Source organism: Physcomitrium patens, chromosome 21, assembly GCF_059467195.1.
Source record: "Physcomitrium patens ecotype Gransden chromosome 21, ASM5946719v1, whole genome shotgun sequence".
NCBI lineage: Eukaryota > Viridiplantae > Streptophyta > Bryopsida > Funariales > Funariaceae > Physcomitrium > Physcomitrium patens.
In genome coordinates, this window is record NC_143430.1 from 10653221 (window position 1) to 10667457 (window position 14237).

The following is a 14237-nucleotide window of genomic DNA, read 5'->3' on the forward strand; positions in this document are numbered from 1 at the left end:
TTAACCTCCTTAGCTCAATGTACCTTTTATTTAGTGGATACTTAGGATATTTTATAAATAATCTTTGATGGTTTTGGTAATTCTAGTAGTTAACTTTATAGAACCACAATTGCATTTATAAGTTGTTTGAAATCTTAGTAAATCAACTTTATTTTTTGTATATTTCTTTGTGCAATAGACATTTGATTTATTTACTCAAGAAGTATAAATTAGACAATATCTATAAGAATACCTTGTTTCCAACTTGGAATTGAGGTTGTTCCTTGTGATATGTATTTGCATTGATCTATTTTTGTTCTTGAGCTTCCTTTAATTGTGCTTTCATTGTTATATATAGCTTTGATAAACAATTTGTCAAATCTTTTATCTCAAGATTAACAATTTTAAAAATTTAAGATATCAAATTAGAGATGAAAATCATAATTAACATCAAAAGGTGATTATTGAGAAAAAAATGTATCGTGTTATTATATGCAAGCTCTATAAATGGCAAAAGAGTTATTCAATCATCTTAATGGTAATTAATGGTATCTCTCAAATACAATTTTAAAACTTGAATCACTTGTTCCATTTGTCTATCACTTTGAAGATAGAAAATCAAGGATAATTTTGTACTTATCTTCAATATTTTAAAAATGATTATCTAAAATTTTAATTCAAATTGAATCTTTTTAATTGATATAATATCTATTGACAATCTATGATAATAATAAATATTATCAAAGAAAAATTTAGTTTTTTCTTTAATTGTGATAGTTTTTGTACATGGTAAAAAATATGTCATTTTAATGAAATGATCTACTATCACAAATATTAAGCCATGAAAACTTTAAATTATAATTTATATGAATGAATCTATAGAAACAAAAGACCATAGTTGTTTTGATAGATGTAATGGCTAAAGAAGTTTATAAGGTCAATAATGAAGAGTTTTTGATCTTGAAAAAATATCATATGATTGTAAAAGGTCTTTATATTTTTTTACATATGATACCACAAAAAATCTCTTGATATTAACTCTAAAATCTTCTTGTATCCAAAATATCATACACATGAGAAATTATGACAAGCTTAAAGAGCATATAATCATACTTCACTTTTTGGAACATATAAGTGTCTATTAAAATAGAATAGATTTTATTTAAACTTAAATTTAGAAATATCATGAGATTTAGAAGGATTATTTTTAATATCATGAACAAGAAAATTTGAGGATATACTTCATTAACTTGATTAAAAAATATTTAATTAACAATCAAAGTTGATTTTATTACTTAAAGATGAAATTATTTTGGCTTCAAAAGACTTATTTGTTATTAATCAAAAGTATCATCTCTTTCTTTTGGTACAAGATGAAAACTTCTAAAAAAATGTGTCTTATAAATCTTGTTATTTTTTTTGGTCAATATGTGATCTTAAATTCAAATTCTAACCAAAATATGTTTCAATAGATTTTTTAGTAATTTAAAACCCAAGTTGATATGAAATACTTGAGGTTCTTGTGATATGTATAAATAATTGGTGAACTTGAAGTACCATCTAGGTAATGGCACTATCCTTGAAATGAATCCACAATTGTAAGAAGATCTTTGTTGTGGATCTTATAGTTTTTTTTGGCTCTTGAAAAGTTTTTAAAATAAAAAGCTACTGAGTGAAGTTTGTCATTTGCTCTTATTTGTAACAATACCATACTCAAAAAAAAGTTTGATGTGTTTGTTTTCATAAAAATTTCTTTGCAAAAATCAATCTAATATAAGATTGGAATTGTTATAAAAGTTTTCTTCAAAGCTTCAAATGTTGTTTTAGTTCCTTTATTTCATTGAAGTTTGTTAATATAAATCAAATGTATAAGTAGAATTATAATATTTACTATAATTTTTTTAATAAAGAGCTAAGAGCAATTGTCAAATTCTAAAAAACATCAAATATCTCTTATTATTTTTTGAATCTTCTATTGTATAGTAGTGTAAACTTTCTTAAGATTTATTATAAGACTATCATTTAAAAAGATATATTCTAAGAAGTAAACTTAAGTTGTGTGAAATATACACTTCTCTATCTTGGCATATAGTCTTGTATTTCTAAATTTTTGGAATATATAAGAAACATAAAATTCATGTTGTTTTATATTCTTAAAGTAGATTCAAATATTTTTTAGATAATATATCATAAAATCATCTAAAAACTCTCAAAAAACATCATTCATTAAATTTTAAAAAGAAATTGATGCATTTGAAAGTTCTAAAAATATGATATTATATTCAAGATGCTCAGATCTAATTTCAAATGTAGTCTTTTATTCAACTCTTTTTTAATACATATCAAATTTTATGCTCTTTATACAACTATTTTTTTATAAATTTCGGCTTAATTTGATTGATTAAAATATTTTAATATTAAATGTTCTAATATCTATTATTGATAGTAATTTTATTGAACCTTTGATAGTCTATATATATTTGCAATGATCCGTTTTTTTTCTTTACAAATAAGATAGGAGCTCATAATGAAGATTTTGAATGGCGTATGAAGTTATTAGTGAGGTTTTCATTAATATATTCTTTGAGAAAAGTTAATTTATTTCATAATAAGATATAAATTGGTCTAAGTAGCAATTGAGCTTCTTCTTGAAGATTAATTGGCCAACCATAAGGTCAATGTTTTAAAAATAAATCTATATTTTTTATCTCAAAAATATATTAATAATATTTATATTGATTTGAAATACCACTTAAAGTAATTCCACCATTAAAATAAATGTTTCATAAACACCAAAAAATAATCTTTCTTTTGTAACATACATAAAAGTTCTTTCACCTACTCTCAAAGACATAAATATCAAAGAACTAAAAGATTAATATACTCTTGTGTCACTCAAAAAGACTAAAAAATCACTTAATGGTGGTATAATATTATATTAGAATTGTTATTGCCAAAGCCAAAAAGACTAGAGAATTTTGAAATAAGACTAAAGACTAAAAAGACATTAAGAAGAATAAAGAAGGCTTTACTATTGTCTCTATATATACTATTTAACTAAGAGTTACATGGCAATATTCTATAGAATCTCCAATATGTGTCCAACTTACAAGACAAGTTTCTAACTTATAAGATAATTTTTCTACATGTGCACTATATAGTTAGCTTATTCCACAAGCTATTAGTACGTGCAATACATGGCTAACTTGTTGGCCAAGTTTTTGACCTACCTATCAACTAAAAACACGTCTAAAGTCAAATATGCATCTATGTAGCTTTTACAAAGCTTTGCCACAAGATAATATCAAATCTATCTATATTTATATTCTATCTAATACTTCTTATTTAGATAAATATATATGTCCATGATACCTATTAATAAAAATTTGATTATATAAGATTTATAAATATTTACTTAAATAACAAAAATTTAGGTTATATTATAGAAAAAATAAAAAAATACAAAATAATTGAATCTATTTGAAGATTATATATTTTTAACCATAATAAATCTAAAATAATTTAATTGGATAAAGATTCAATATCATTAAATATTATTAAATTATTATATCTATTATTTGCTACATTTATAGAAATAATTACATAGGTAACATATCTTAAAAAAATATCATTTATGACTTCTATATATACAAACTTATTTTTTATTAAAAATATTTTATATTTTTTTAAATAATATTTATTTATAAAACAATTTTAAGCTTTTAAATTTAATAAGATAAAGATTTTGTAATTTTTTGGTCCTAAACAAACATCTATTATAAAGCAAGGTGAAATATTTAAAAAGAAAATAAGATTATTATTAGATGTTGTATAAGATTTCAAATACATTGTCCATATTATAATTTTAAAAAATTATTTATTGACACATTTTTCTCTTTGATAAATATGCTCATCATTTTATAATTATATTTTTTTAAAATAATATTAAATATTATATTTAGGTTCTCCATTATATAAGCATAATTTTTCTTATCAACTAAAAATTTATTTTTTTTAGTAAGAGGTTTAAAATATACCATATTAATTTGCATTAATTTTGGCCTTAATGAATAAATTTCTAAAAATTTAAGAATTTTTATTATGACTTGATTTATTACTCTTCAAATAAATATTTATTCTTGGCATCTTTCAAAAAGTCAATTGTTGCATGCAATGGCTTGAGAAATAAATTAATTCAATGAATTTGTTTTTTATATCGTCATAGTAAATTTTTAACATTATCTTTTAAGTTATACAAAAAAATGATTGGTAGAGGCTTTATTATTTCAATATATGTTGTAAGCAAGATTTTAGAATTTAATAAAATATATGATATTTAATTATATTTATTATTATAAAAATAAGAATTTTGTCTCTACTATTTTTTTAATCAATTTTTCCAAATGAGATTGTAAACACTTCTAAGAATGAATTTGATCATATAAACATCATTATATTTTTTTTCATCAAAGATGCAAATTAAAATAGAATACTTAGAAATAAAGGTATATCTATGAATCCAACTTGAATAAATCCATTGAGATATTAGAAAGCATGCAATCTTAGATAGAACTTGACTTATTATATAAATTCTCAAAAATTTAATCTTATTCCATTGAACTTCTTTAGCATATTAATCCTTACCTCTTTTATATTTATAGAGGTAAGTTTTTTTGAATTGAATTATGAAATTGATCTATTTGTTTTTCTCAACTTTACAATTTATGGATGTGAATATTGAATCTTATTATTGATTTCTTCTATAAGCCTAAGAGTAGTACCTTCATCATTGACATTAATAATATGTAAAATTTCTATCTTAAAAATATTGATATGCTTGTAAAGATCCTTTATAGTTGTAAATCAATTCTCACTTCTATCAAGTGAAGCATCCATAATGTTTTTTGTAGCTCTATAATAGAAAACTTTAATAAATTCACAAATAAAATTAAAAAGCATAAATTGTAACTTCTAATATCAAATAAAAATTTCTACAAAGAAGAGTAGTCTTTTCTCTTTAAGAAAAAAATCACAAAATAAAAAATATTAATTTAAATGTAATAATTCTATAAATTTTTAAAAAATATATAAAAAAATAGGATGAATTATTCATCTATAAAAAAAAGAATGGTGAATTAATAGTCTTATCAAATTATCAAAGATATATATATATTAAAAATAATCTAAAAATCAATGTATCTTTGTTTTATTAAAAAAGAATAAATAACCACTTAAATATAGTATAATATTAAACTAAAATTGCTATTGTTAATGACAAAATGACTAGAGACTCTTGAAACAAGACCAAGAAGAAGAAAAGCATTGATAAGAGTGAAGAAGGCCAGTTTCTTGCTTCTTAATGTACTATTTGACTAAAAGCTATGTATCAAAGTTTTATAATAGCTTCAACATGTGTCCAATACATTCAAGATATGATCAACTTATTGGCCAAGTTTTCAACCTATTAATTATTTGTAGATACATATAAAATCAAATTCAAGTCTATGAAGCTTCTTAAAAGCTTTTCTATAAGATATTATATAATATAATTATTTTTACTTATTTCTATCTAATACTTCTTATCTAAATTATTACAAGTATTTGATAAGTCTATGACACAACTATATCTTATTAAAATATTTGATGGTATTAAATTAATTTTTATTTTATTTTAATAGATAATTAGCAAAAAATAGAAAAAATCACATATTAATAAAAAGAAGCATGATCAAAGTTTTATTTGTATTAATCACTTATTTTTATTATTTGAATGAATAGATTATATACATAAGATAAGTATTTGCACAAATAAAATAATTATATTAATAATTTTAATTGAAATACACATTCATTAAAATTATTCTATACTTTATTGAATTATATTTTTTTAATTATTTTACCAATATTCTTCAATATTTATTTATTTTTATAGTTAATATCTAATTTATTTTTAAAATACTAATAATATTTTGATTGTACATGTATTTTTTAAATTATATTTGTACAAAAGATTTTTTTCTTTTGGTTCAAGTATCTTTTTTATTTTCTTTTTGTCTTACTTTTGATACTTATTAATAATAAAATAAAAATAAAATTTTATTTTATTAAAATATTTTAAATTTTAAGTAATAAAAATAAAAATTTGATTACTTGTATTTAATTTTTACTTTTAAAATTTTAATAAAATTAATATTTAAAGTCCTTAATTATGTATAAATTTATGTATAATTACAAATAAAATTCTTAAAAAACAAAAAAATGTATATTCTAAAAATTTTAATCCTAATAATTAATTATTTTAAATAAAATATAAATTAATTAAATTATTTTTAATCTTATAATTACGTGAAATTAATATCTATTTTATATTTTTTTCTAATTTTAAATTGATTATCTATTATATTTTAAATATAATAAATTTTAATATTTTAGATTGTTAAATTTAAATCTCAAATATTTTCTATAAAATATTATTTGAAAAATATTTAAATTTTTTTAATTAAGTTTTAAAAGAATATTAAAAAAACTAAAATAAACTCAAATCTTAATCTAAAAGAGACTCTCATTTCAAATTTTAAATATAAATATATTTAATTTTAAATTATTATAAAATAAGACTATATTAATAAAATAAAAATATGTCAATAAAATCAAATAAATATTTTAAAATTATATATATAGAAAAAATATATATTATTATTTATGTTATTTTTTATTTATTTTAAAAATATTATGCATTAAATTAATACTACAAAATAATAAATTGCTTCAAGATTCTATCACTATTAGTCTTATTTTATCATTGTATTAAAATTATTTTTTATGATGTTATCACAAACATACATATTTATTCCAATAATTACCTATATGATTGAGTAGAAGTAGATAAAAGTAGATTAATTTCATAATATCTTCTAAAGAAGCTTCTTAAAAGCTCTATAGATACTGCTTTGACTTTACACGTATTTGTAGTTAATTGATAGGTTAAAAACTTGTTTAAAAAAATAAGTTATATATCACATACATTGATAGCTTGTAGAACAAGCTAATTATGTGGGGTACACATAGAAAACTTACTTGGTAAGTTAAAACATGTGTGTAACTAAGTCAACATGTGCTAAATGTCCTATAGAATGTTGCTGCATAGCTCCTAGTTACATAGTATATATGAAGGTAAGAGTGAAGCTTTCTTCACTCTTGTCAATGCTTTTTTAGTGCTTAGTCTTGTTTCAAGTCTTTTTAATATTTTTGTCTATTGTAATAACCAACTTTAAGTAATTTTTTAATTTGCTCGAGTAATATAAGAATTTATAGATCTTTTAATTCTTTGAAATCCATATCCTTGATAGTTTGATAAGAGTACTAACTTATTATTTTTGTTTTATTTTAGAAGTAAATATATTATTCTACTTTTATTGTTGTATTTTGAAAGTTGCAAACTACTTATCTTCAAACTAACTTTTAGTTTTTTAAACATTGATTGATTTTTTTTTAAAAGTAAACTATTTTTTATATAATTTTTTATTTAATATTAGAGGTTGTGGATTATCCTTCTCTAATTTGACTTATGACTTTATTTGAGTCATCTATAGAAGTAAAAATTATGGATGGTACTGGCAACAAAAGTAAAAATAGATTTGTAACTATTATAAATCTTCATAATTTTGACTACATTCTTAGGATGAAAATCTTGTATATTGCTAACGTGAACCATAGAGGTACTATTTCTATATCTTTAGAAGAAGTTAATAATGAGGTTCAAACTCTATGCCAAAAAATTGTATAATTGAAAGTTGCAAGTCTATCAACTTATGATTAAATGCAAGAAGCTTTATTTCTAAAAGTATGAAGGAGACAAAGATAAGTATATTAGAAAATTTTAATGGAACAAGATCAAAATTTTGAGGATTTCTACAAAAAAAGAAGTTCTTTCTAAGGTTGCATCCTTTCCAATATCCTAACAGATTTATTTAAGTTAGATTCATATGTATACTTCTATTCGTGAGTACTTTCTTTTGATTTTTACCTTTGATAAAAAAAGATTCACGACTCCTTTATGATTTGAATTTATTTTTAAAAGCCTTTATAGCCATATTTAAAAAAATTAATGAAAAAAAATAGAGACCAAATTCTTATTTTTATGAGAATAATTACATTTAACTATCATATATGTTGTAAAACTCCAAAACCTTATTTGTGATGTAGATTGAAATGACAGAGCTCTTATCAATCAATTTTGACATGAATTAAAAGATAATATCAAAAATTTATTGTTGATAATAGCAAAAAAAAATTATTAGAGTAATTAATTACTTAAGCCATTACATGCAATAAGTGACTTTTTCAAAGATATCCAGAATAAAATTTTGGTTAGAGAGATGTAAGGCAAGTCATGGCAACAACTTCTACATTTCTAAAAGCTTATTCATCAAAGCCAAAATCTTTGCAAATTAATATGATATGTTTCAAACCTCTTACTAAACAAGAAGGATTCTACTTATATTATAGAAAACCTAAATACACTACTCAACATTATTCAAAGAAGCAATGCAATGTCAAAATGAGGAGCATAGTGACCAAAAAAGACGATGTATTGAAAAACAAGTTTTTATAGCTATAATAAGGATTGTGTGGCTGAAATTTTATATAACATTTAATAAAGGTGTGAAAACTTTTATGCATGCTACAAAAGAAGGGTCAACTTTTATTCTATATGCCACACGTATTTTTTATGAAAAAAAGATTTAAAATAGTATTCCAAGCTAAAAAAATAATATTAAGATATTTTTTAAAAAAATAATGTAGATATTCTTCTAAAGCATCATCTCTATAATTGTTCTATTGATCTTTAAAAAAAAACTCAACTACCATTCAGATCAATCTAGAGCTTATTACAAAATAAGTTGGTTGTACTTAAAGAATACATTGATAAAAGCTTGGTTAAAAACTTCATATTCCATTTTAAATCTCCAATAGGGGCTCCTACCTTATTTGTAAAAAAAAAAAAAAAAAAAAAAAAAAAATCTCTATGGATGTATATAAATTATTAAAGATTCAATAAGACTACTATCAAAAATAAATATCCTCGATCTTTAATTTCAAAATTTTTTAATCAATTGAATCAAACAAAGATCTATACAAAAATAGATGTATAAAGAGCATACAACCTAGTATGCATTAAATAAGAAGGTGAATAGAAGACTTCTTTTCAAACTAGGTATGGATATTTTGAATATAATTTCATATCTTTTGAACTTACAAATACATTAGCCACTTTTCAACATCTTATAATGGATATTTTTGTAAGTTTATTAATGATTTTATTATTTTTTATTTAGATAACATTCTAATCTATTCTAAAAATATAAAAAAACATAAATTTTATATTTTTTGTATGTTATAAAAACTTAAAGTTACAAAATTATATGCCAAGATGAAAAAATATGTATTTCATACTATTCAAGTTGAATTCTTAGGATACATTATTTCCAACAAAATGTTAATGATGGATCCAAAGAAAATATAGACTATCATAAATTAGAACATTCCAAAAATAATAAATGATGTATAATACTTTTTATACTTTGTTAATTAATATTGGATCTTTATCAAGAACTTTTTTTTAATTTGCAATGTCACTTATATGTTTGACTTCCAAAAACAAACTTGAGTAGAATAAAGAAGCCAAATTTTTATTTGAATCTTTGAAAAATGAATTATTTTTTACACTAATCTTGTATTGTATTGATTTTTTTAAGGTATTTTTTATAGAAACAAATGCATCAAAATTTTCCTTGAATGCAATATTATTATAAATGGAAGCATATGACAAACTCCATCTAGTAGCTTTTTATTCCAAAAAAATTTCAGCAATAAAGATCAACTACAAAATCTACAATAAAAAAAAATTCTTACAATTGAGGATTCTTTTCAGGAATGGCATCATTATCTAAAAGGCACTTCCAATTTAGTCACTGTATATAGATATGATAATAATCTTGAGTACTTTATGTCAACAAAAATTTTGAATTAATACTAGGCTTGTCAAAATATGCCATTATTAAGATTTGATTTTAAAATCATATATGGACCTAGAAAACAATAAATTTTGTTAAATGCACTTTCTAGATATTCTTATCTTGCATCAAGAGAAGAAGATGCAACTTTTGATCAACAAAAAATGGTTGTCTTAAAGCATATGCAATTTCATCTTTCAGCAATAAAATCAACATTGATTATTGATTCAATATTTATCAAGAAAATTCGATCAAATATGTCATATTATTTTCTTATTCATGATATCAAGAATATTTCTTTTAAGTCTTATAATACTTCTAAGTTTGAGTTTAAGAAAAACCTACTCTATTTCAAAGGCCGCTTATATGTTTTAGAAAAAGAAGCATATTTATGTGTTCTTCAAGCACGTCATGACTTTTCAATAACATGAAATTTTGAATACAACAAGACTTTAGAGCTTATATTTAGAATTTTTTGGTAGTTGCAAATGTGGAAGATTTTAAAAGAATTTATACAATCATGTGACATTTTTTTAAGATCAAAATTTTTTTGTCATCAATCTTATCAACTTTTTTGTCCATTATCTATATAAAAATAACCATTGTTTTCTATTTTTATAGATTTTATTATAAATCTTCTAAATTCAAGTTTATATGATTCTATATTTGTAATCATAGATTGCTTCACTAAAATGACATATTTTATATCATATAAAAAATCTATTTCAAGTAAAGAAATAGCTAAGTTTTTTTTTTCAACATTTATTTTTATTATGGATTGTCAAAATATATTATATCAAATAAAAAGATACAATTTTTATTAAGATTTTTTTTTTTTTTTTAAATATTGAAGATGGATATAAAATTATATTTGACCTTTCTTTCTCAAATTAATAGATAAATAAAATAGGTGAATCAAGTTCTAAAGTAATATTTGAAGTATACCATTAATTATCATTAAGATGATTGACAACACTTTTACCATTGGCAAAGTTTACGTATAATAATTTGGTAAATTTTTCTATTAAATAAATATTTTTTTTACCAATTATGGTTATTATCCATAATTTGATATTTTTGACTTTTCAAAAGTTGATAATCCTATGACAAAAGATTTAAAAAATTATTTATTAGAGCTACATGCAATAATAAAGGCCTAGTTAAAAGAAGCTCAAGAACTACAAAAGATCAATGCAAATTCCTATTACAAAGAACAATCATAATTCAATGTGGATGATGAGGTATAGTTACTTCATCATAATATCAAGACTACTTATTTTTGTGACAAATTAGACTATTATAGGCTTAAATATTTTTTTATTTGTAAATAAGTCAATCTTTTTGCTTACTAATTCCATCTATTAGATTCCATAAAGATTCATATTGTATTCTATATGTCTCTTCTTAAGCCATATAACGCAATGAATATCTTAAGAAGAAGATCAATACCACTTTTTTATATAGAAGTGGATAATAATCAAGAGTTTGAGGTGGAAGAAGTATTAGATTCAAAACGGCACCAAAATAGGTTGGAATATCTTATTCATTAGGGTGGATATGATATTAGTGATTGCACATGGCAGCCAACAAAAAACCTTATAAATATAGCAAAGAAAGTTAAGGCTTTTCATTGATGATATTTATCAAAATCAAGATGAAGAATAATAAATCTTTTCTATAAAAGAAACAAGATATAGAAAAGATAGCATTCTATTTTTTATTCTTATTTGTAGCTTTCGTGTATTTGTAGCGCTAATAAGATGGAAAACCAACAACATGTAAATTTAACTTAAGAGCTATTATTTGCTAACTTATTAAATAAAATATTGCAATTGTCACAACCTTCAAGACGATGTAATTGAGATGAAAATCTTCAAGAACAATATATATTTCCTCAAATAAATGGAAAAATATAACATGTTTGGTATCATAATCTTGGAAGAGATTTTCAAGATTTGGTGATTTTATTAGAAATAAGTTTGACTCCTAACAATGTTCCAAATGTTTTATTTGAAGAGAGTTATGAAGGCCTCAACTATGATCAAACAACATAGTAGTCTTTTGGTTCTAGTATATGACATTATCAATGGTTGAGAAGACCTATCAATTATCTTTAATAAAACAAAGATCAAAATATCTGGGAGATATAATTTGCTATATCTTTGATTTTATCAATATATGATGACCACTTCTCGTAAAACTTGTCATTAAAAGAAAAGCTAATATTGTGGACATGCATATTTATTCTAATAATTATCTATATCATTAAATAGAAGTAGATAAAAATTAATTAATTACCTAAAATCTTTTAAAAATCTTCTTAGAAGCTTCATAGATATTGATTTGACTTTATTCATGTTTATAATTAATTGATAGATTAGAAACTTGGTCAATAAATAAACCATGTCTTAGACGTGTTGATAACTTATGGAGCAAGCTAATTATGTGGCATACATATTGAAAACTTGCCTTGCAAGTTAAGACATGTGTTTAGTAAAGTCAACATATATTAGAGGTCCTATAAAACATTGCCACTTATCTCTTAATTAGATAGTATATATAAAAGCAAGAATGAAGCCTTCTTCACTCTTGTCAATATTTTTTTAGTTCTTAGTCTTGTTTCGATAATTTAAAATTAGTCTTATAAAAAAGAATAATTAGATGATTATATTTGATGCTATTATTCATTATATTATATGATATAATTCCGATTTAAAAACATTACATATTATAGATAACAAAAAACCAATATAGTTAGTTTTACCAAGAAATTGCATGTAATGATAATTATCTTTAGTTTTAAAATAAATTTATTTAATAATCAATATTTGTTATTAAATATTATTATATATAATCTATTTACTATTAATGATATGCCATTAAAATAAAAAAATTACTATTACATTTGATCATATATTAGTAATTATTTTAAAGTTTAATTTTATTGAATTAAAAAATGACACGTTTTAAAAATAATATTTGTATTTAAAAATATATATAATTTAAATATTTTCCATATTAATGAGAGGTTAAAAATAAAAAGATTTAACAATAAAACATCAAAACATAGATAATAAAGATAAAAAATAGACTACTCAAGAATATTAAAAATTAAATTTAATAAAAAATAAAGAATTAGAAATTGGTTTGAAGAACTTATCAAAGAAAAATAAGATGAGTAAACTAATAGAAGATAAAAACAATGATTTTGTCTAAAACATGAAGTATATATTGTTATAGGATAGAATTATAAAAAAATTAAATACATATAAGCTTACTATCCAACTATTGAAGATTCAAGAGTAATAACTACTTGAAATGAATCTTAGATTTTAGTTCTTATAATGTAGTTTTTAGTCTATTGACATGGACTTTCTTGTACAAACATACTAACAACTAGCTTAGTTGCTAAGGTTCAATTAATATATGGACACTTGACTTATTAGGCAACATAATGGCTTAATAGATGGCTATAACTATATATTGACTACCAACCAATATGGCAGCTATAAGTTATAAATTGATAATGTAATTTCAATTGTCTACATAGGTAATCACATAATATCTAATATATATATATATATATATATATATACATTCTTTTAAAAAAAATTGATTTGAAAAAATATTTATAATATGACTTTATAGATGATAGTGAAAATAACATAGAATTAAGTGATTTATAATCTAAAAATAAAAATATTATAAAATATCAAATCTAATTTATTTTTAAAATTATAAATAATAGATAGAGGAAAAAAAATTTTAGTTAAAAAAAAAGAATGCTAAGTTGTGGCTAATGCTAATAATGTATAAATATAAATTACAATTAGTTATAGATAAAATTGTAGAAGTTGATTGAATTGAGGTAATATATAGGATAATAATCCATTCAAATACAAATAATTTCTAAGAAAATAGGTTTTTTTATTTATTTTTAATTAATCTTACTTGGCATTATACAACAACTAATTTTTCAAAGTTAAAAAAAAAGTTTATTAATTATATGATTAAAAAATACCTAAATATATATATAAAGTATAATTTTTTAAAATTAATATAAATTAATATTTTAATGACACAACTTTGTAAATTGTAACATTGATAATTATTTGTTATATGCACATTTATGCTTGTATAAAAAATATAAGTAAATAAAAAAATAAAAAATAAACTATATATATTTAGTTGATGTATAAATTAATCAAAAGAAAGGACAATTAAAAAGATTGTATTATAGAT